This window comes from Argiope bruennichi, chromosome X2 (genome assembly GCF_947563725.1).
Source record: "Argiope bruennichi chromosome X2, qqArgBrue1.1, whole genome shotgun sequence".
Lineage (NCBI taxonomy): Eukaryota > Metazoa > Arthropoda > Arachnida > Araneae > Araneidae > Argiope > Argiope bruennichi.
Window position 1 is genome coordinate 75,694,041 of NC_079163.1, and position 20,205 is coordinate 75,714,245.

A 20,205-nucleotide genomic window follows, 5' to 3' on the forward strand; every position below is an offset into this window, starting at 1 on the left:
ATTAAAAATTTAGATTTTGTATATTTTCTCAGCATAACATTTTCTTAATCGAATAACATAAAACATAATTATTTACTTTAAAATATTTTTTCACCTAGAAGTACATACTTAATTATAATAGTTTAGAAATTAGTTATTATGCCGCAATTAGACAGAACACCATGCATAATGATCATTCTTTAAAATTCTGACATTCGATTACATTAAACTACAAAATATCAAGGTACATTTTTTAAACTTTTATTACCCTTACAAATATAAATATAAATTTTTTTATTTTTTTTAATTCATGAAAGCAAATACGCTCATTTGCTTTTAATTTTCTTTCTCACTTTTTCTGTTTCCTCAAAAGACGAAAACCATCATTCAGTAAAATACATTTCAGTCATAATATTGCAATTAGGTTTCTTTTTTCCTGCATATCAGATTTTAAAATAATAAGCGCGACATTGTTTTGTCTTTCTAGAATTAAAATCAGCATATGTTATTTTATTCTTAATCGAAAGTGATATTTTGAACGATGACTAAATCAATCTGAGAATTAAAGATTCAAGATAAAGACAACTTAACATTCCGTTAGTCGCGCCTTATCTGACAGATACCTGATTACTTCTTTTTCCAATAACTAGATGGCACTATGTCTGAGAGAAAATTCCTTTTTGATGTCTTCCTAGTTTGTTTCAGAGGGAATTTTAGTGCCATTCCCGCTGTTCAACTGTGATATTCGAAAATGCAACTGTTATACATTATCTGTGAGATACAACGCGACCACTTTTGGAAGTATTTCTTACTTTCACATTTTTTTTCGCATTTTGTATTTTATGTTTTAGAAATTAATATTAATACTTTTTATTTCTGTTTCAAAATTCTCAATTTTACAGTGTTAAATTATATTGTATCTCCAAGATACAGCAGCATTATTAGCAGCCTGCCAATATCCACTGCCGTGCGCTTAAAAGAAATTGTGCCGGAGAAAAAATTATCTGAAAAAAAAAAAGAAGTTAATAACAGCAATGACAATGATAATTCTTCTCGTAAAAGGTGCAAGCTTTGTCAAAAACAGAAGAAAAGACGCTTAACTAGATATTCATGCAAAAATTGCGATTCAAACTTGTGTTTATAGCATTGCGTATTTATTTGCTCTCAGGAATGTGGAAGTTAATCGAACAGGGAAAATGTAGATTAAGTAAGAAGAAGAAAAAAAAAATTTTTTTATCGACTAAGCTATATTTACTGATAAAACTAATTGTTATCGATCATGAAACTGATTATTCCCCTTTGCACACTTAACTCTCATGAGTATTATAATACATTAATTCTTTTGTAAAAAAAAAAAAAAATATATGTATGTAATATCAAAGAATTTGATTTATTGCTATTTCTTTCTACTTAAAATTGTTTTTAGATTTGAATAAAACGCGCCCTTCAATTGGAAAATATTTTTGAAAAACTGCAACTTTAATGAATATTCATAAAAGAATTTTGCTTATATTATTCGTCATTTTCTAGCAATATATAACAAAGTCATACGAGCTAAAATTTGACCCTGGAAAGAAATAAAGAATAGAAGAGACAAATTAAATAAATTATTAATGATATTATATGAATTTTATTTAGAAACTTTCGGGAATTCATTTCAAACATCTTTAAAATACAAAGCTGTGCATAAATATATGGTTCTGTTTTTAAGAATTGCGCTTTATTTGATGATTAGATAAAATAAAATACTGATTACAAAGTTTTGATACAAATTTCTTTTTTCAAATGCTTTCTTATTTGAAAACTGAAATATAACTTTTCTTTTCCTTTCTTTTCTTGTGATCTTCTGCTCAAAAATTCGATGCTATATCAGCTAGTTTAATAGTAAAAAGAAAGGTTCCTTTTATATTTTTAAGTAAAATGTTTCAGAATTGATGAATATTCAATATTGAAATTCATCAATTCTGAATTCATATATTGAATATTGAATTCATTTCAATATTTAAAGAAACACAAACGATTTTCTTCGAGATTTTTTTAAAAATTAATTTTTGTATCTAAGAATCGGCTAATAGATTTTTCTTAAATTTGGTTATAATTTTGAAAGCATATTTGAAATGGCTTAACGAGTTCCTTACGACTATTTTAAGGAAAAAATTATGTAAATAAATAAAAAATAAACTAAAAACTGAGAAACAGTGAAATTATTAATTATTTGAAAAAAAGTAGTCTTAACAGCACATTTTCTATTGTTTTTATACTTAACAAAAGCTAGGAATCATAATTATTCTGAAGCATATTTAAAAAATTAAATTTAGTAAATTTTTATCATATATAAGCTAATTATTGATAAGTACAAAAGGGAGCAATTTGGACATTTGATTCAAATTTGGGACAATTTTCATTTCGGGTGAAACAGTGAAAATTCGAGATTGTCCTGCTGAACCCCGAAATGGCGGAGTACTTTAGATACACTGCATGACATCTTTCGGAAAAATGATGACCTTCATATTATGGACTGGGCATTTTAATGTATTGAAATATCCTATAAATACATCACTTTAAATTTTAAGGAATACTCTTTTAAAAGTAATTTTAGATAGTTTTAAAAGCTTAATTTAAAACGTAACACCGTTTTCCTTTCCTTTTTTTTGGGGGGGGGGGATCCTTCGCCTATTTCAGAATGAAAACAAAAGTAAATGTCTCCTGTTTTCATTCAGAAACCACGCCCTTGAACACGAAAAGAAAAATCAATTACATTCGCTCACTGGTAATTGTGGTCTTGTAGTATCCAACAACCATAAAACCTTCCTTTCTTAGAAATTTTAAGTAGCAAATCAAAAGACCGGACATTGTAAAGGCCTTTCTCTGAGTTTTTATCACTTCTTTTACACTATAGACTAAAGACCAATAATAATTTTTTTTTTAATTCTCGGCGCCATTGACGATTCCTGAGTTTATTCCAAGTCCAGCGTGTAAAACTCAGTATTTTCTTCAAAGTAATAATAATAATTTCTATATAGTTTTGACAAAATTCATTTTAGATTATATAAAAAATTTTGAACAAATTTTAATAAATACATTTGGTGAAATGAATGATATCACCGAATACTTCACGTTTTCTCAAACAGTGAAATCGGACTCAGACTTTTCTAAAACCGATTTCGCGCAAAGAAATCATTCTATCTAGTAGCTCAAATTCTCTAATTCTCTATATTAATAAATTCTTATCTATTCTAATAAATTCTCTAAACTGCAGCATTTAGGGGTGAATACAATTGAGTACCAAGATTTAATTTAATCGACATAAACAAGTTGATTCAACGATGCTAATTTTTGCTTTAATGATTATTGTCACAAGATAATTTAACATGATTATCTTCTACGGTTACAAATGCATATGAAGCAGTGGTATTAAATAGATCTTGAATCCATGCAAAATAATCGATCTTTTCATTTGAGAAGAATATTTCATCATTACCATAATCATTATTCTTATTTGGAAAGTATCTTTCTCGACCAAGGTTGTAAGCTACGATAAGTATTCGGTAAAAATGACGCAACCTAAGAAGCTGTATTAAAATTATACTCTTTATTCCCCAACGCGATTCTGTTTGAGAACTACTGCAGTAATCAAAACTATGATAAAAATTCGATATTGGTTTTAGAATAGAAATATTGAATATTCTTTATTATTGAACTATAATTTTATAACCATATTATTCATTGATGGCAAGGTGTCACAATACATATTCTTATCCAAGCATTTGATAGCTTATTTATATGAAATTAAAGTTTAATTCTCACGTTGAATAAAAAAAATTTCGCTGTACTTTGTTTAGAAGGATAAATACCACGTAAGCTTTCAGTTTTAGAGTGTGATTTAAATTATTTTCCAGCATACTTAAATTGATTGAGTACCTTTTGTTAAAAATGTGTACATTGATGTATCTTATTATAACAAATATAAAGTTATCATGGTGAGAGAGTATTAATATTCCTCTCTCTCTCTCTCTCTCCCTCTCATTTACATCCCTCTCACGCACAGTTAGTTATATTAACGTACTGCTTTAAGCAACACTAGAGCTAATTTGGGACGGACCTCGTAATTTTGAGCCGCGGTCAGATGACGAGGACGACACTTGAGCTGGCACCCCCCTCACCACGCCACGCCACACCAGCGGAAGGACGTTTGGCCTTGACAGATTTAACGTGCAACATACCCCCTTACACGACTGTTTCGGTGGAATCGGATCTCAAACCTGAAACCCTACGGCTCACGAGCCGAGACCTTACCACCAGGCCACCTCGACCTCACACGTAGTCATGAAGAATATGAAAACAAGCGCATAAAAAATGCCATAATTGAAAAGAACATTGTGCTACCACGATTGATTTCTAAACAAAACAATTTTTCTCTCTTTCTTATACATATATATCGAAAAATATTCCTTTTGTATTTTCCGAACCAACCTTCAACCAAAGTATTTACAGTAACAGAAATTAGATAAATAATTTTTAAAAAATTTAAAAGTAGGTTCAATCGCAGTTGAGTTACATGAAAGCAACAGCGGTAAATTTTAATTAAGAAATAGTTTTTAAAAAATATAATAAGGATATGATATTTAAATCATTAATTGTTTTTCTGTCTACTTTACTTTTTATGAAATTTTTTTTGGAGATTTTAGATGAAAACTTTTTTGCTGAATTAAACGTATGATATTTTCATACGTATGAAATTAAGTATGATTTTATGATATTTTCTATTAAAAATATTTTATTAAAGAAATTCGAAAAATATTTTCAATTGTCTGCCCCCTTTGACTACTTTAACCCTTACTGACTTTTAATTCAAATTTTTCATTGTCAAGGATTTAGGATTCCTTAAATCCTGAATTTATATTAAAAATTTTATAAAATTAATAAAGAGTGTGAATGTCATTTTATACTTTAATTCTTCATATTCAATTGTAGAATATATGCAAAACATGTAGAAAATATGTGAATTTATCGAAAAATATTTTTGATTCGTCAGAAGAGCATTATTGTAAGCAATTTCTAAAAGTGACCAGTTTGTTAAAATGTCGTAATTTCCTGCTCGTTCTCAAAAAACACATTTTAATTTAAAACTCATTTTAACTTTAAAAAAAAATAAAAAATCAGCAATCATTAAGCTATTTTTGAAATTTCGGTAGTTTTTGAGCAAATAGAAAAGAAAGGAAACTCATACTGTTCTTGTTCTTTATATCCAATTAATTCACAGATGTCAATAATGAGAGGATTTATTTTTACAATTTAAAGGAATATTATTCATTATAATAGATTTAAGACTGCCATAAATTTACATAAATTATATTCGAACTAATATCTTTGAAGTTAAAACTAATAATGCATCCATGATCAAAGATTTCTAATAATGCAATTATCTAGGATAAACAGTATTTAAATTCCGTTTCAAAATTGAAATAACATACACGCTTGTTTCAAAGCCAGTGTTTACTCCGTGATTTTAATGAACCTTTCTTTTAGGAAATTAAATTTAGTTCTTCATTTGTTTAATTTTTTACTATGCAATCAATTATTATCACTGTTTAAATTCAGATCATTAGCAAATCATTCTTTCAAGCCTACATTCTTCGTCCTTAGTGCTGCGTATGATTTTTCAAAGCTTAAAATTTTCCAGGCTTAAGAATTTTAATTACCATAACCAACAAACACAGCGTGTAAATAAAGGTATAGTAAATTGGCTAAATTTACTATGGTAATTTTACTTTACTAATTTACAGCGTGTAAATTGGTAAATTCATCTTTTACAAATTATAAATTCACTTTTAAAGCTGATACTCTCAAATATTGTCCCTAGAAATATTGAAATGCAGTATCGATTTGCTCAGCTATATCAAGTTAACCTCTAAACACTTCAGTTCACATGGGGCGAAATATTACTATTATTTATTTTTTGTATGGCAACAAAATTTATCTAAGGGCTTTATATGTTTCGTAAATTTCCTACATGCATTCTTTTCTCTTTGAGTTGACTTTTGAATTTAAAGAAAGTTTGACAAATAGTATTTCAGTTTAAAAAGAATATATTTGGTTTCTTCTTAGAATTTAGTAATTGAATTTGAATTCATCGTAAATAAAAAATATAAAGAAAAGAAAGAAAAAAAAGCAATTTTTTGAATTAAAAAAACGTTTGACAAATAGTATTTCAGTTTAAAGTGAATATATTTGATTTCTTCTTAGGATTCAGTAATTGAATCGGAATTCATCGTAAATAAAAAATATAAAGAAAAAAAAGTAATTTTTTTGAATTAAAAAAAAAATTTGACAAATAGCATTTCAGTTTAAAGTGAATATATTTGATTTCTTCTTAGAATTCAGTAATTGAATCTGAATTCATCGTAAATAAAAAATATAAAGAAATAAAAGACAAACAAAAAAAAAGCATTCTTTTGAATTAAAAAAAAGTTTGACAAATAGTATTTCAGTTTAAAATGAATATATTTGATTTCTTCTTAGAATTCAGTAATTGAATCTGAATTCATCTTAAATAAAAAAAAAATAAAAAAAAGAAAGAAGGGAAAAAAAAAAAAAAAACGCGCAATTTTTTTTAATTCGACTTATTCATTCTCTTCGAGTATTGTTGGTTTAATACAAATAAATAAATAAAAAGACCCGTACAGTTTACTAAAAATACAAAAATGGCCCAAGAATACATATTTATTTATGTATAAACGACAACTAATCGATCAGCAATACTTCTTGGAACTGAACTTTCAGATATTTCGGAGTATTTTATGCAAATGTTAATTTTCTAAATGTAAATATGAAAAATAAACACTCTTTCAAACACTTTTCATATTAGAAGCCAGTAGTGATACATTTTTTTTTCACACTGAGTGCATATAAATATTTACAAAATCTGAAAAAAGAAACCTAATTATTCGCCTTTAAATGGCCTGGACAATGAATACTCATTCTTAATTAGAATAAAAATGCACGCACTGACTTAATAATACTCACTAAAGGCGTGGCTTTTCCGAAAAGGTAAAAATATCAATGTAAGCAGAATTTCCATTTTGTATATTAATTCTTGGCGTTATTTGGCGCTCCTTGACGTCACGCCAAGGGTTGACTTTCCCCCCCTTGCAACCCAGCCGTAACCCGGCAGCAGGAGGAAATTTTGAATGGATTTTGGGAAGCGGGAGACTAAGGTTGTAAATGGAGAAGGACACAGAGATGACTAAACGCGCGAAGGTTTTCCATGTTTTTGTTAGATTATGACGTTTATCTCAGTGCATCAAGACCTATTATCCAAGAAACGACGACTTCATGGCATCCAAGTGAATGATTCAAAACAAGGTAATCTTTCATATATATTTGCATTCTGCTTACATTCCTTTAGAATTCGCCACAGCTGCAAATGCTGGTTCGCCCCACGTTCTATTGTTCATCGTTTTCACTAGCGGTGACTGGAATGCATGTATTTGGAGAGTTTGAAGTTGGTCCAATGAATTAAAAAAAAAAAAAAAAATTGATATTAGTATAGTTTTATGACTGTGTATTTGAAGTTGTTGAACTGAATAATTGCTAGGGCAGTTTGTAATTTAAGTCGTTAATATAATAGTGTAGGTAAAACTGTGTGTCTATGAAATGTTATTGCTTTTGTTTTTTATTGAGTGCATTGAATATTTAAAATAATCCTCTTTGGAATGTATTTAGTCAAGGTTTTTAAGAAAGCTGATGAGTTAAAAAATCTTTCTAATATTATTTCTATAGAAATAATAATAAAATAATTTCTTTCTTAATGTAGTATATTCTAAACAATAATAAAAAAAAATTAATATGGGAATAATCAGAACTGTTATTTTGGTGTGTCCTTTTAGTAGCTCTTGTGTTACAATTTCACTTCAATGTTAATAAGTTCACTAGACCTGCAATTTGGATTATTAATATAAATGATTTGATTATAATGGCTAATATTATGACATGTTAATAGTTATGTTTGAATGAAAAATCGGGATGTATATTTTATGGAAAATATGCTTATTAAATAGTGTCAATTAATATATAAATATTTTGCCGAGATTTGGCTGTAATGCATAAGAAATATATACCGAATATTATACATATATATATACCGAAAAATTATACATATATATATATACCGAAAAATTATGAACATTTAGTTTCAGGTATAAATGTTTAGTGTTTGCAGCTGAATAGAATTCCAATTATTCCATTGCAAACCTAAACGTTTAGTTTGACAGACAAATGAGTTTATTGCGAATTTATGCATTCAAAAATATCTTTATTCAGATTTGGATTTCTGTTATGTACCCAATATTCATTATGCTTGTGGCTTAGTCGTTTTATATTGTTTCAATGAATTTCGAATTCATTCTTGTGAAGTTTATTCAAAACTGAATTAGATTTTTGTTGTAAGATGATCTAAGCAAGATTAATGTTGTGTATTAATGTTTTTTTTTTTTTTCCCCTTCGGGATTAAATTCAGGAAAAGAGTGGCTTGTGTGTTGTTATGATTTTCGAAAAGTTAGAGAACACTCCTTTAAAAAAGTTTTATTCAGATTCTGATATTTACTTTTGAAGATAGTCGTTCTATTTTTGGATCTAATTACACGATATAAAAATTGAGTGTTTTACATTTGAGAAGTTTTTAACAAAATAATTTGTATTCTCAGAATTTATGCTTCCTATTTTTATTTTGTAAAGCGGATACACAACATCAAATTTTTATTATCGATTTATTAAATATCAGCTGTAATGATTATTCATTGAATTAAAAACAAATATTGCTATTTTATTGATAGATGCATTTTAATTTTAATGTAGTTATATTAATATGAAATGAAAAAACTAACTAAAGTGGAAAACGGTAAAGAAGACACTGCTTTGGAATCGGTATCTTCCTTGCGTGAAGGAAAGAGCGCCTAAAAACTCGATTGGTTCATTCATAATTTTTTAGTTATTCTTTTCCTTGTCAAGGAAATCGGATTGCGCTAGCAAATTGCCTTTATCTTCTTAAAACAGCTTTGGCGCATCCGGTTGTAAACATTGTTATATTTTGTAAATTTTCGTGGTTGAAATCATTATTTACATTCGGTATACTTTACCAATTAAAAAAATCGTCCATTAGAAACCGATTTACTGTTTTGTTAGCTGATTTGAATTTGGACTTTGGATATGCAGCTTGTAGTTTAATTGGATATTCTTCTTCAGTTTGTTTCTCTTCGAATAAATTAATCTGATGTATAGAAGATGGAAAATTATCCTAGTACAATTTGTTTCATTTTTAATTTAAATATTAATTAAACCCGAAATTTTTTCGAATAGTCTCAACATTTATTTATAAGTAGCACTGAATATATTTTTTTCAGTTTTATTGAACACAAAAGCTTTAAAAATTAATGTGAAGTTTGTTTTTATATGTCTACTAAATTAGTCTTATTTCTAACTTTAAAATTTATTAATTCTGTTTATGTTTCCCAGATTACTCAAAATAAAATAAATGACTGCGATGTAACAAAGAAAGAAAAGATTAATTTAATTAGATTATGAAATAAAATTAATAACACTTATTTTTTGACATAATTACTCAGAAAATTAAACGAATTAAGGATTAGCCCTGATGTGCTTCGCTTCTTATTTACATATATTTCTTTTTTTTTAATTGATTTTTATGTGACGATTGGAGAACCGATTGTTTATATTGTGTAATCTAAATATTTTTTCGTTCGATTTTGACTTTTTGAAATTTATTTTAATTCCCTTTGATTAGTTTATTGACAAATTCCTTTTATTTCCAAAATGCTCGAGATTTTTTTTTTTTTTTTTTCATATTTAAAGATGAATCGAATAATAGATACCTCCTTAAAGACAAAACAAAGGAAAAGAAAAAATAAGGAGATAAAAAAAAATTATCTTACGAGATTTCCTCCCTTTCTAAGTAAAGCAAAAACATTTCAGTTTAATTTTGAAATCCTATTTATATTTGCTGCATTCAATGAAGTTTGCTTCGCATTATTTTCTGTATTAATTGATTGAAGCATTGACGTGATTGCAAATGGAAGCAGCATAAGTAAAATTGCATTATCTTTGTCACGAAATAGATTGAACATGCATAGTTAAGTACTGCACTGAACATGCAAATGTTTTGTGGAAATAAAACATTTTTTTTTTCAATCTTTTAGTTACTGATCCACAAAATGATCTCATTCAATTGCTATTTCAATTCCAATGACTGTATCTGTCACACAATTTGTTGAGTGATTTAAAACTGCACATCGTTTCTTTCTGTTTAACACTCCGTTAGTCGCGTGCCTTTTTCAAACAAATGTGGTCGCGCTTTAACTAACAGATACACCTGTTAGTTAATGTTAAAATAAAATTGTGTTTTTATCAATATTATTTGTTTAAGTAGAAAGAAATAGCAATAAATCAAATTCTTTGATATTACATACATATTTTATTGTTTACAAAAGAATTAATGTATTATAATACTCATGAGAGTTAAGTATGCAAAAAGGAATAGTCAAAGTTTCATGATCGATAACAATTAGTTTTATCAGTAAATATAGCTTAGCCGATTATAAAAACATTTTCTTCTTGCTTAATCTACATTTTCCCTGCTCGATTCACTTCCACATTCCTGAGAGCAAATAAATACACAGTGCTACAAACACAAGTTTGAATCGCAATTTTTGCATGAATATCTAGCTAAGCGTATTTTTTTCTGTTTTTGGCAAAGCTTGCACCTTTTACGAGAAGAATTATCATTGTCATTGCTGTTATTAACTTTTTTTTTTTTCAAATAATTTTTTCTTCGGCACAATTTCTTTCAAGCGCATGTCAGTGGATATTGGCAGGCTGCTAATAATGCTGCTGTATCTGGGAGATACAATATAGTTTAACACTGTAAAATTGAGAACTTTGAAACAGAAATAAAAAGTATTAATATTAATTTCAAAAACACAAAATACAAAATGCGGAAAAAAAAAAAAAATGTGAAAGTAGTTCCGAAAGTGGTCGCGTTGTATCTCACAAATAATCTATAACAGTTGGCTTTTCGAATATCACAGTTGAAACGCGGGAATGGTACTAAAATTCCCTCCAAAACAAACTAGGAAGAGAGCAAAAAAAATTTTTCTCTCAGACATAGCGCTATTTAGTTATTGGAAAAAGAAATTTTCAGGTATCTGTCAGATAAGGCGCGACTAATGAAAATGAAAACGAAAGTGAAAATGAAAACGTGCTCATCAGCATTAATATGGTTTTCATTGAATGACTGGACACAGTTATCCAATGTGGAGCCAAATATTATTTTATGGATTTCAGTTCAATATTTTAAAGTGTTCTTAAAGTTTGCTATTTATCATACAATATTAATTAAACTCTAATCTGTCGGACAAATGGCTTCTTATATTGCAATTATTCATTTAAAAAATCACAGCGCATAACTTTTTCTGTGATTTTTTTCTTAACCATCTGTATCTCAAAATGTGCCTTTTAGAGATGGTTTCCGATTGTATAATTGCACCTTATTGAAAAACAATTTCGTTTACAATTATAAAACTTCAGAATATTTCAATGCTCTGCAAGTAATAGAACTAGTACTGCAAATAATATAACAAGTAAGTGCAACTATGATTGTATTTTAGCTGGAAATTATATTTTTGACGCATATTAAGTAAAAATATTTGCTTAGTCTATTCTAATCTAATTAATTAAATTTGTCAGTTAATTGGTATAAGTCCTCAAAATACTTTATCTAATTTTAATGATTGTGGGAATTTGATAAAAAAAAGTAATGTAGCTGATTAGGAGTATTTTATTTTATTTCTGTAACTATTCATTTATGATTTAATCTGTTTATTTTATTATCTTGTTTGCTTCTACTTCGGTAATTCTTTGTTTTTGAATTTTTTTTTATTGATTCAATTAAAATTCCATAAAATGAGATATGTATGATTTACTTGTTAATTTGTATCGACTTATAACATCTATACACATATGAATTATAAATTCTATATATACTTGATCTAAAAATGTCAGAATTCGATGTACGAGTGGTGCTAGGTCCTATAGTTAAGGGAGTTAATTGATTTTCAAAATATATCTAGAACTGTATTAAAAGGAGATTTTTATATAATTTTCTTTTTCTAATTAATGAAAGTTTTTTTACGTTGAAAGATATATGCACCGTATTTTAGATGATGATGTAATATGCAGAAAGATAAACGCGCATTTCAATCCATGCGTATAGAAGCCATAGAAATCCAAGCTTGCAGTGGATCAGTTAGACTGCGCACCGTAAAAGTTATTCGATCTTTTTTTTTCTCTCAATACTGTTATTCAGATATAAGAACCCCCCCCCTCCCCCACACACTCCTTCATAATACTTCACACATGAGCTCGACTGAAGAGTATAAATCTAATTATTATTTTATTTTGTCAAAGGGCACCGATTATTCTTGCGTTTCTCGTCAACGAGGATAGCTTGTTATGCATATAGCATTGAAGCTTCATCAAGTTATCTAGATCATTGAATTTCCATGCCGTGCTTAACCCATTTTTTGAGAAATCTATTTAGATAATAAAAACATTTTCGAGAAATTTTTCACGCTACATGATTTCCGCATTTGTAGTCGAATTTTTAAATTGGATTTAATAACGGACAACAGCCGTCAGTCTAGATATTTAGTGCTCTGTTTGACTGCCACAAAAGAGGTGAGATTTACATCTGAACCCCAGTCTCTAAAAACCTAGATCTAGAAATTTTCGATCCTATTTGATTTTAATTTTACATTCAACTGGGATTGTGTCGACTTTTATGGGCATAGTTTCCATTTATTAATGATTACAACGAACTATACTGAAGCATTTTTATCAAGTTTACTAAATTCAATGTATTAAGCTTGTTATAGGATCCGAAATTCTGATTCCATTTAATTCGAAGGATTTGTTATTTGTTTTTTATCTTGTGCATGGGAAATTTCTTTTACCTACCGACTTAATTTATTCTTAGGTGAAAAACCTCTCATCAAATTTGTATGCCTTCAAAATTTATTCCTATATAGTAACGAATAAATAGCCATCTGACCATAAATAATTTCCTTACTTTTTCTCCTTTCCAAATTTGCTTAACTTTTCCCCTTCCCAAATAATCCATCCAACTTTTCGTAGCCAACCACAGAAATGATCACCGTGACCTTGCCATTGCCCTTTTCAGACATTATGACCTCTACGACGAGTTGGTCGGAGAATGAAGAAAACATTTATTCTCAAGTGACTAAATGATATCGATTGTTTAAATAGGCTGTGATGTAAGAACTAAACTAGATAGCATATCTTTAAATAATATTGAATTTATTCTCTTTTATTTTTACAACTTTATAGATCACTTAACTGCTCCCGGACTGAAAAATAATTTAAAATGTATTTATATGTTTAATTATTTATGAAATTAATCACTTATTATAAATAATATACTGTATCATTACTTGTAGACAAATCATTGAAATTTGAGATTTACAGCTTTATCAAACAGAAGTTCGTTAATAAATTCACTTTGAATTACTGCCAGTGTTAAAGATTTTTTCACACTTTTCATACGCTATATACTGCTAAATTAATACTTTATTTTCATAAAAATTTAATTTCCATTCCATTCTTTACTCGTTAATTTACATCTTTTTAATAATTTCTTTTTGTTTCACTTCGGTTTTTTTTTTTTAAATTTTACTGATCTTTTTAATTAGAAGATAAAATACCTAACGGTTATATGCGTGTTAAGAATTAATGGTATACATTTTTTTTTTTTTTTTTTTTTTTTGCATTGGTTGCTTATGTTTTGAGGATGAGCTGTTTCGATGATATTTAATAAAGAATTGAGGTGATGATTTCCTCGAAACCAAATAAAAATTTATTGGCAACAAAATTATAGTACCTATATATTTTATATCTTGAAATTTATTGTATAAAAATTATGTAGCCAAATTTTGTTGTCTAATTTTTTTAAATAAAAATTCTTGTCTTATTTATTATATGTAAAAAAAAAAATAATTATAATATTGCCTTTGATTTATTTTGAAGAAAAGTTAATGACACGTTTCTAGAGCTATGGCGAAATCTTTTCAGTTTGAAAAACCTATAAACACCTTCTTTATTTTAACATGAAGAATGGGTTTCCCATGGTTTTTAGTGTTCCCCCCCCCATATTTTTACCCATATTATGAAAAAGAACTGAACAGTTCTTCAATGTCAGAAATTAACCGCAAGATACGTTTTATTTTTGTAATAAATATTCGGTAATGATGACACAACAGGTTGCCAGAATTGCACTAGATCGCCAAAAAAAGTTTCTGCTTTGATTTAGTAATGGATTCCATTTCTCTCCGAGGAATGGGATTCATCAATCTTCGACTGAGAAAAAAAAAAAAAAAGAAATTAAATAATTATTCACACAGCTGTTATAGCTCATCCGCAGGTCTTTCAGTATTAATTTATTTCATAAGAAATTTATTACTTCTCTGTTGATTAAGGATTGCAAAAATCGATTACAGGCTCATGAAGTCAGATTAATTAACCGGAAAAAGAACATACAGCAACGTTATTTGAAAATTCTGTATATGATTTATCCCTGATTTTGATTATCCATTTATTTAACATGAAAAAGTCTCTGAAAGCAGTAAAGCTTGAAAATTTTGTTATTGATTATCATTATTTTTTGTATTTTTATTACCTCTTTGAACTTTTTCTTTTTACTGACAAAAAGACTTTTGAAGGGCATAGACGATTGTTTAGCCTTAGAATTACTTTTGCGATTGTTTAGACGTAGGATTATTCTTGTCTGGCAACGATCTGTGTCGCGATTTGCCAGACATTTGTATTTTGATGTTGAAAATGAATTCTATTCCTTTTTAATAATGTCTCTGCTGTCTGCAAAATTCGTTTTTTAAACTCTTATTTATATTTACTCAAATCACTCCAAATTGTTTATGTTTACCTGTTAATGCTTTTAAATTTAAAGAACGCACTATAAATTTACATTTCTTCAAATAATTCAAATAATAATTTCTTCGAGTTCAAATAATATTTTAAATGTCTATTTGTTCGCAGAATTGTGTCTAGAACTTAAAAAGATTCTAATGCAGTATCTTGAGCTGGTGTTGATATATATTCGACTTATCTTACAAGCCTGCAGTGTTTTCTTATTGGTTTAATGCTTAAATGTGGAGAATAAAGACCGATCTGTGTTAACATTAGTCTTAAAACTACTATTACGAGATCTGTCTCTGGCGTTAATCTCAATAATCACTCACTATTCGGAATTTTTTTCAAATTCCCTTCGTATAATTTTCTTAAATTGTGTCAGCTTTGTATGACGAGTTCTTATCTAAAAGAGGTAAATAATATTGGATTATATATATATTTTTATAATTTATTCTTGTATTTGATAAAAAGATGCGCTAGCTTTGTAACCTATTAGTAACTACTCACTAGCTATCATTTTATGTATCCATAGGTTTTCATCTATAAAATGTCAATAATTTGCCAGTTAAAAAAATTAAAGTAATTGGTAAGTTATTTACCGAGCTAGTGCCAATTACAGACAATTATTTTTACTATGACATATATAATTCTGCTGTTTAGCACCATTTGCAGCAAGAACGTGCATATGCTTGTATGAAAATATCTTATTATTCTTAAATTTTTGACATATTGAGATTAACCGATCTTTTAGATAAAATGACAATTTGAATATTTTCCCCTCTATCTTGAATTTTCGGAGTAAATGTAGACGTCTTTGTTCGGATATTCCTGAATTACAGGAAATTAATTCTACGACGGGGTAATTTTATTGAGCAGTATTCTATTGTCTTCAACGCTTTCGAGTGTGACCGGCAATCTTATGATCAAGTTAACCTGTCCGTATATTTCTACCCTGTTAAGAAAATAATAATATACAGTTTTAAAGTTAACCACTATTACATCCCGAGATGGATAGGAAACCTTTCTGCTCTCGGAAGTTAAAAGAGTTGTTAAGTTTAAATTTAAGTCGAAAGAAAATTTTATTAATGCTGTCAGAATGAAATTATTACACACAAATAGAGTCTAGACGCAGCAAGTCTTGGGCGTTAACATAAAAAAGGCGATATTTTATTTTTGCAATATTTTTCATTATTTTTTTGCTGGACTTTTGACATTTATTCTTTAACTTTGCTTATTTCAGCAAATTCAGATAGCTTGTTTTATTTAAAAAATATTGTTTATTTATTTTAAAATTTTTTGTTTATTTATTTTAAAAATTTTTGTTTATTTATTTTAAAATTTTTTGTTTACTTTAAAAATTTTATTTCAAAAATATTGTTTATTTATAAATGTTTTATTTAAAATTTTTTTTTTTACTTTAAAAATTTTATTTTAAAAATATTGTTTATTTATAAATGTTTTATTTTAAAATTTACCGTGTCTTCTGTCTTTCGTATCATAATTAAGAATTCGGTAAGACTTTACGATACGTATTTTATTATATGTCACAGAGATTAATTTAGTTTAGTTTAGTTGCATTGGCGCCCCGTTTTTAAGCAACACTAGGTCAGTTTTGGGATAGACCTCGTAATTTTGAACCTCGGTCAGATGACGAGGACGACACATGAATTGGCATCCACATCTCCAAACTTCCACACCCCACCAGCTGACATGTCACAGAGAAATTTCTTAAGTAAGACTTTTGTTAGTAACATCGTTCTTGTTAGTGCGTCATTTTGCCGAGGCCCCGTTTCATCCATATCCATTTCGATGTTACTCAAAACATCTTTATTCTATCGAAGATATTTGATTGTCGCCTATTCTGAACTTCCAAATGAAAACGGTTACAGTATTTAATTCCGTACAATAGAACGGATTAAAAGGTATTTTCATGTATCAGTTACACAGAACAGAAACGACTGGAAATATTTGAGAAAAAGCACAAAATAATTAGGATAGTAAAAATTAAAAAAATGTCGCTATATCGCAGAAAAAGTTGCGAATTGGTGAGAAATATGACAAAGAAAAAATTTAATAAAATTATTAAATATTTTTTGCTTCCGCATACAATTTAGATATCATTAAAAAAAAAAAAGAAAAGAGACGAAAATGGACTGTTCAATAATTTTTAAATTTTCTTCCTACGTGTTTATTATGGTATTAGTTGTTAAGAACTCCACTTTTCTAGAGTAAAAAGATTTATTTTATCAGAATCGTTCTATTCGGATTACACATTCCCAGCAAAATAGATAAAAATTCGTGAAATTGCTTCTACATGTCATTTTTAGTTCCTATTCATCACCATAATCTTCAGCATCATCTTGAAGGACGTATACGCATAAAAAAAGTTTATTTAGGTATTAAAAAATATCGTTTGCATATATTTTCTTTTTTTTTTATGATAATGCACACTGCAAAACTAAGCCCCGAAACTAAAGAACAAATAGCAAAATTACAGAAATTGTAATAAAATTAATAGACCTTTAAGTTAACATTCAGCTTTTTACGAACTGACCATAGCAATACATTTTATTCATTTTCTCCTCTCATATTTCTCACCAATTCCCAAATTCTCCTCGGTATAGTAACATGAAAAAAATACAACAACAAAAACATCGACATACCGTGCTGTGTGATTATGTATAGTTATTACGTGACATGTATTCTCAAATCTGAAGACAGAAGATCTAAAATGTCTGCGGTTGAATATCTGATTAACGACAGTCTAAACGAAGATGAAACCAATTAGAATTGTGAAGACAATTCAGAAATCATTGCAATATCTATTCAAAATGCTTTAAGAATCAGTGGTATTTTTAAATATATAGAGACGGTGACAATTTCGCATGGTGATTCAATTAGAATTCAAAATCAAACTATGTAACAATCTTAAAATTTGAATATTTCCTTCTAAACTTCCCTTGAAAGAGAGAAAAAGAAAATCCAGGACAGTTATTTAATAGATTAGTAATTTTTGATTTACGTTAATTATAATAAAATTTTCCAAAATATTGCAATGTATTCAACAATGAGAATTGCATTTTATTATCATTTAAAAACTCAAAATTAATTAAATTTCCATATTAAAATATCAAAATATTTGAAAATTTATTCATCTTTATATGGTATTAAAAACATAATGATTTATAAAATGAGTCTAGGAATCATAATAAAAGACTAACTTATATCATTAGGCTGTACGCATTGAATAGTTAATCGCCGAGATTCTATAGTACATTGCTCTCCTCTGTATAGCATTTTGAAGTGATCCCTTGAACGACGAACTAAATAAGTTTTACTTTATTTTTATTGTTAATTTTGCCTTTCCTACCTTTCTACATTAAAATGTCTTCATTAAAAAATACTCCATAACGTAAGAAAATTCGCTTTTTTATTCATTGAACCGATTTTACGTCATTCATGATTATTTTGGAATTGTTACGACGTCGATTCTATTAAAACAGAGCCATAGATTGCTTTTCATCAGAAACTGGATATTCAATTATAGCTTAGTTGAAAAAGGAAGTATATGATATGACCTTGAAATTCCTTCCTTTCCGACTTCCTACGTAAACAAAAAGGATGTAAAAATGCCGGGGATTTTTGAGATATCAGGCGTGTGAGGGCAGTATTCGATTAGATTTCGTGGGAATAGTTAAGATGTATCATATAAAATTAAATTATGCGTCTAGGAATAAAAGCAAATATTAATTCAATTATGTTCGCATAAAAGCGGAAAATGCAGAAATAAGTACGTATATCTAGCGAATATAATTATTTATAATTGTGACATTGTTAATATATTTATTGATGTTATTATTGTTAGTGAATAATTTTATTAAGCATGATGATTGATTTTTCTCAAGTTTTTCTTTCTTATCTTCTGATTACTTTCATCGAGTCTTTTGTAAAGGATCTTGCGAAATAATCTCATATATATCAAGAGCTCCCATATTGCTCCGAATATAATTTTTGCATATTAGAACGAATGAAACTTATGGACATGAGTTTTCTATCGCTTTGATTTAGTTATATTAATATCCCGTTTGGGAGATATAAGAAAGCTATTTTGATTGGTCCTCATGTTTTTGAATCATGATCAAATGACGAGGTTCGCACCTGGGGCGTTCCCTCTTCAAAATTCCGAGCTGTGATGGCGGAAGGGGACTTCAACTTGAATGTGCATAGCGTATGTGATAATGGTTAGTGAATTGATATTTTTATGGGATGTCTAATTTTCAGATTTATTGTGGCAAAATATTCCGTGATTATTCAAAATTTCGATTGTTTATATCTATTATTATTGTCTTTAAAGAGTTTATTTCGTATTACTTTAATACAACTAAATGTGGCCTTGCAGATACGTTGTATTGTCTAAACTCACTGCGAAAACTCGATGCCCATTTCACTATCCAACTTCATTTAAGGTACTAAATGTCAGTTCTGATTCTCCCTAAGTACGAATCTTAACGCATTTGTTTTAAGATTCCATTAATAAAACATATTGTTGATCTTTCATGGACGCAATTATAAATTGATTGCTAGGAACCTCGACGTAAAAAAATATTAATATAGTGCGAAAGGAATAGAGACTGATCTTTTTGATGTGATGCCTGGAATTGTCTTTAGTTTTTGACGTATCCAATCGAATAATAATTTTACTCTTCCAAAATTATTTTTATATTCATTGAAATGGTTTTAAATTGGTAGAATAGGATCACTTTTTTTTTTGAAAATATGACGTGTCCTATAAAAAAACATTCTGCTTTTTAAGAGGTGGATTTGATCGGAACAGATATTTTATATGAAAATCTAATTTATTACACTGTTCTGCAAATGAAAATAAAAATGCAACCTCTTTTAATAAGTAACATCTGAAATCATCCATGGTTGATTTTTCAAAAAATATGTATATTTTGATCGATTATGTTGAAGGTACCTGAATGAATGACAATTATTCATTCGTCTGTGGAAATAATGGAGTTGATGGTGGAGAGCTGAATGTGACAGGTTTGACTAGCTGCAATCTAACTAAATCAAACATTATTTTTGATGATTAATAGTAGTTCACAATCAATGAAAGTTAGAAAAGCATTTATACTATCAGACCCTGCCGCTGAATAGAATATTTTAGGTAATGTAAATGTCGGAGAAAAATGAGTTGAATTGGAG

At 28.2% G+C, this 20,205-nt stretch overlaps 2 protein-coding genes across 2 annotated transcripts in view; both read left to right on the forward strand.

The window, feature by feature from the left end:
- The window catches only part of LOC129960117 (uncharacterized), a 159,886-nt gene that overhangs the window by 100,918 nt on the left and 38,763 nt on the right, over positions 1 to 20,205 (forward strand). The gene's annotated exons all lie outside the window — the stretch shown is intronic.
- Positions 7,218 to 20,205, forward strand: part of LOC129960118 (nocturnin-like) — a 161,683-nt gene continuing 148,695 nt past the window's right edge. The window contains exon 1 of the mRNA XM_056073257.1: positions 7,218 to 7,344. The gene's annotated coding sequence lies outside the window, so the exon portion shown is untranslated. The remainder of the gene's footprint in view (positions 7,345 to 20,205) is intronic.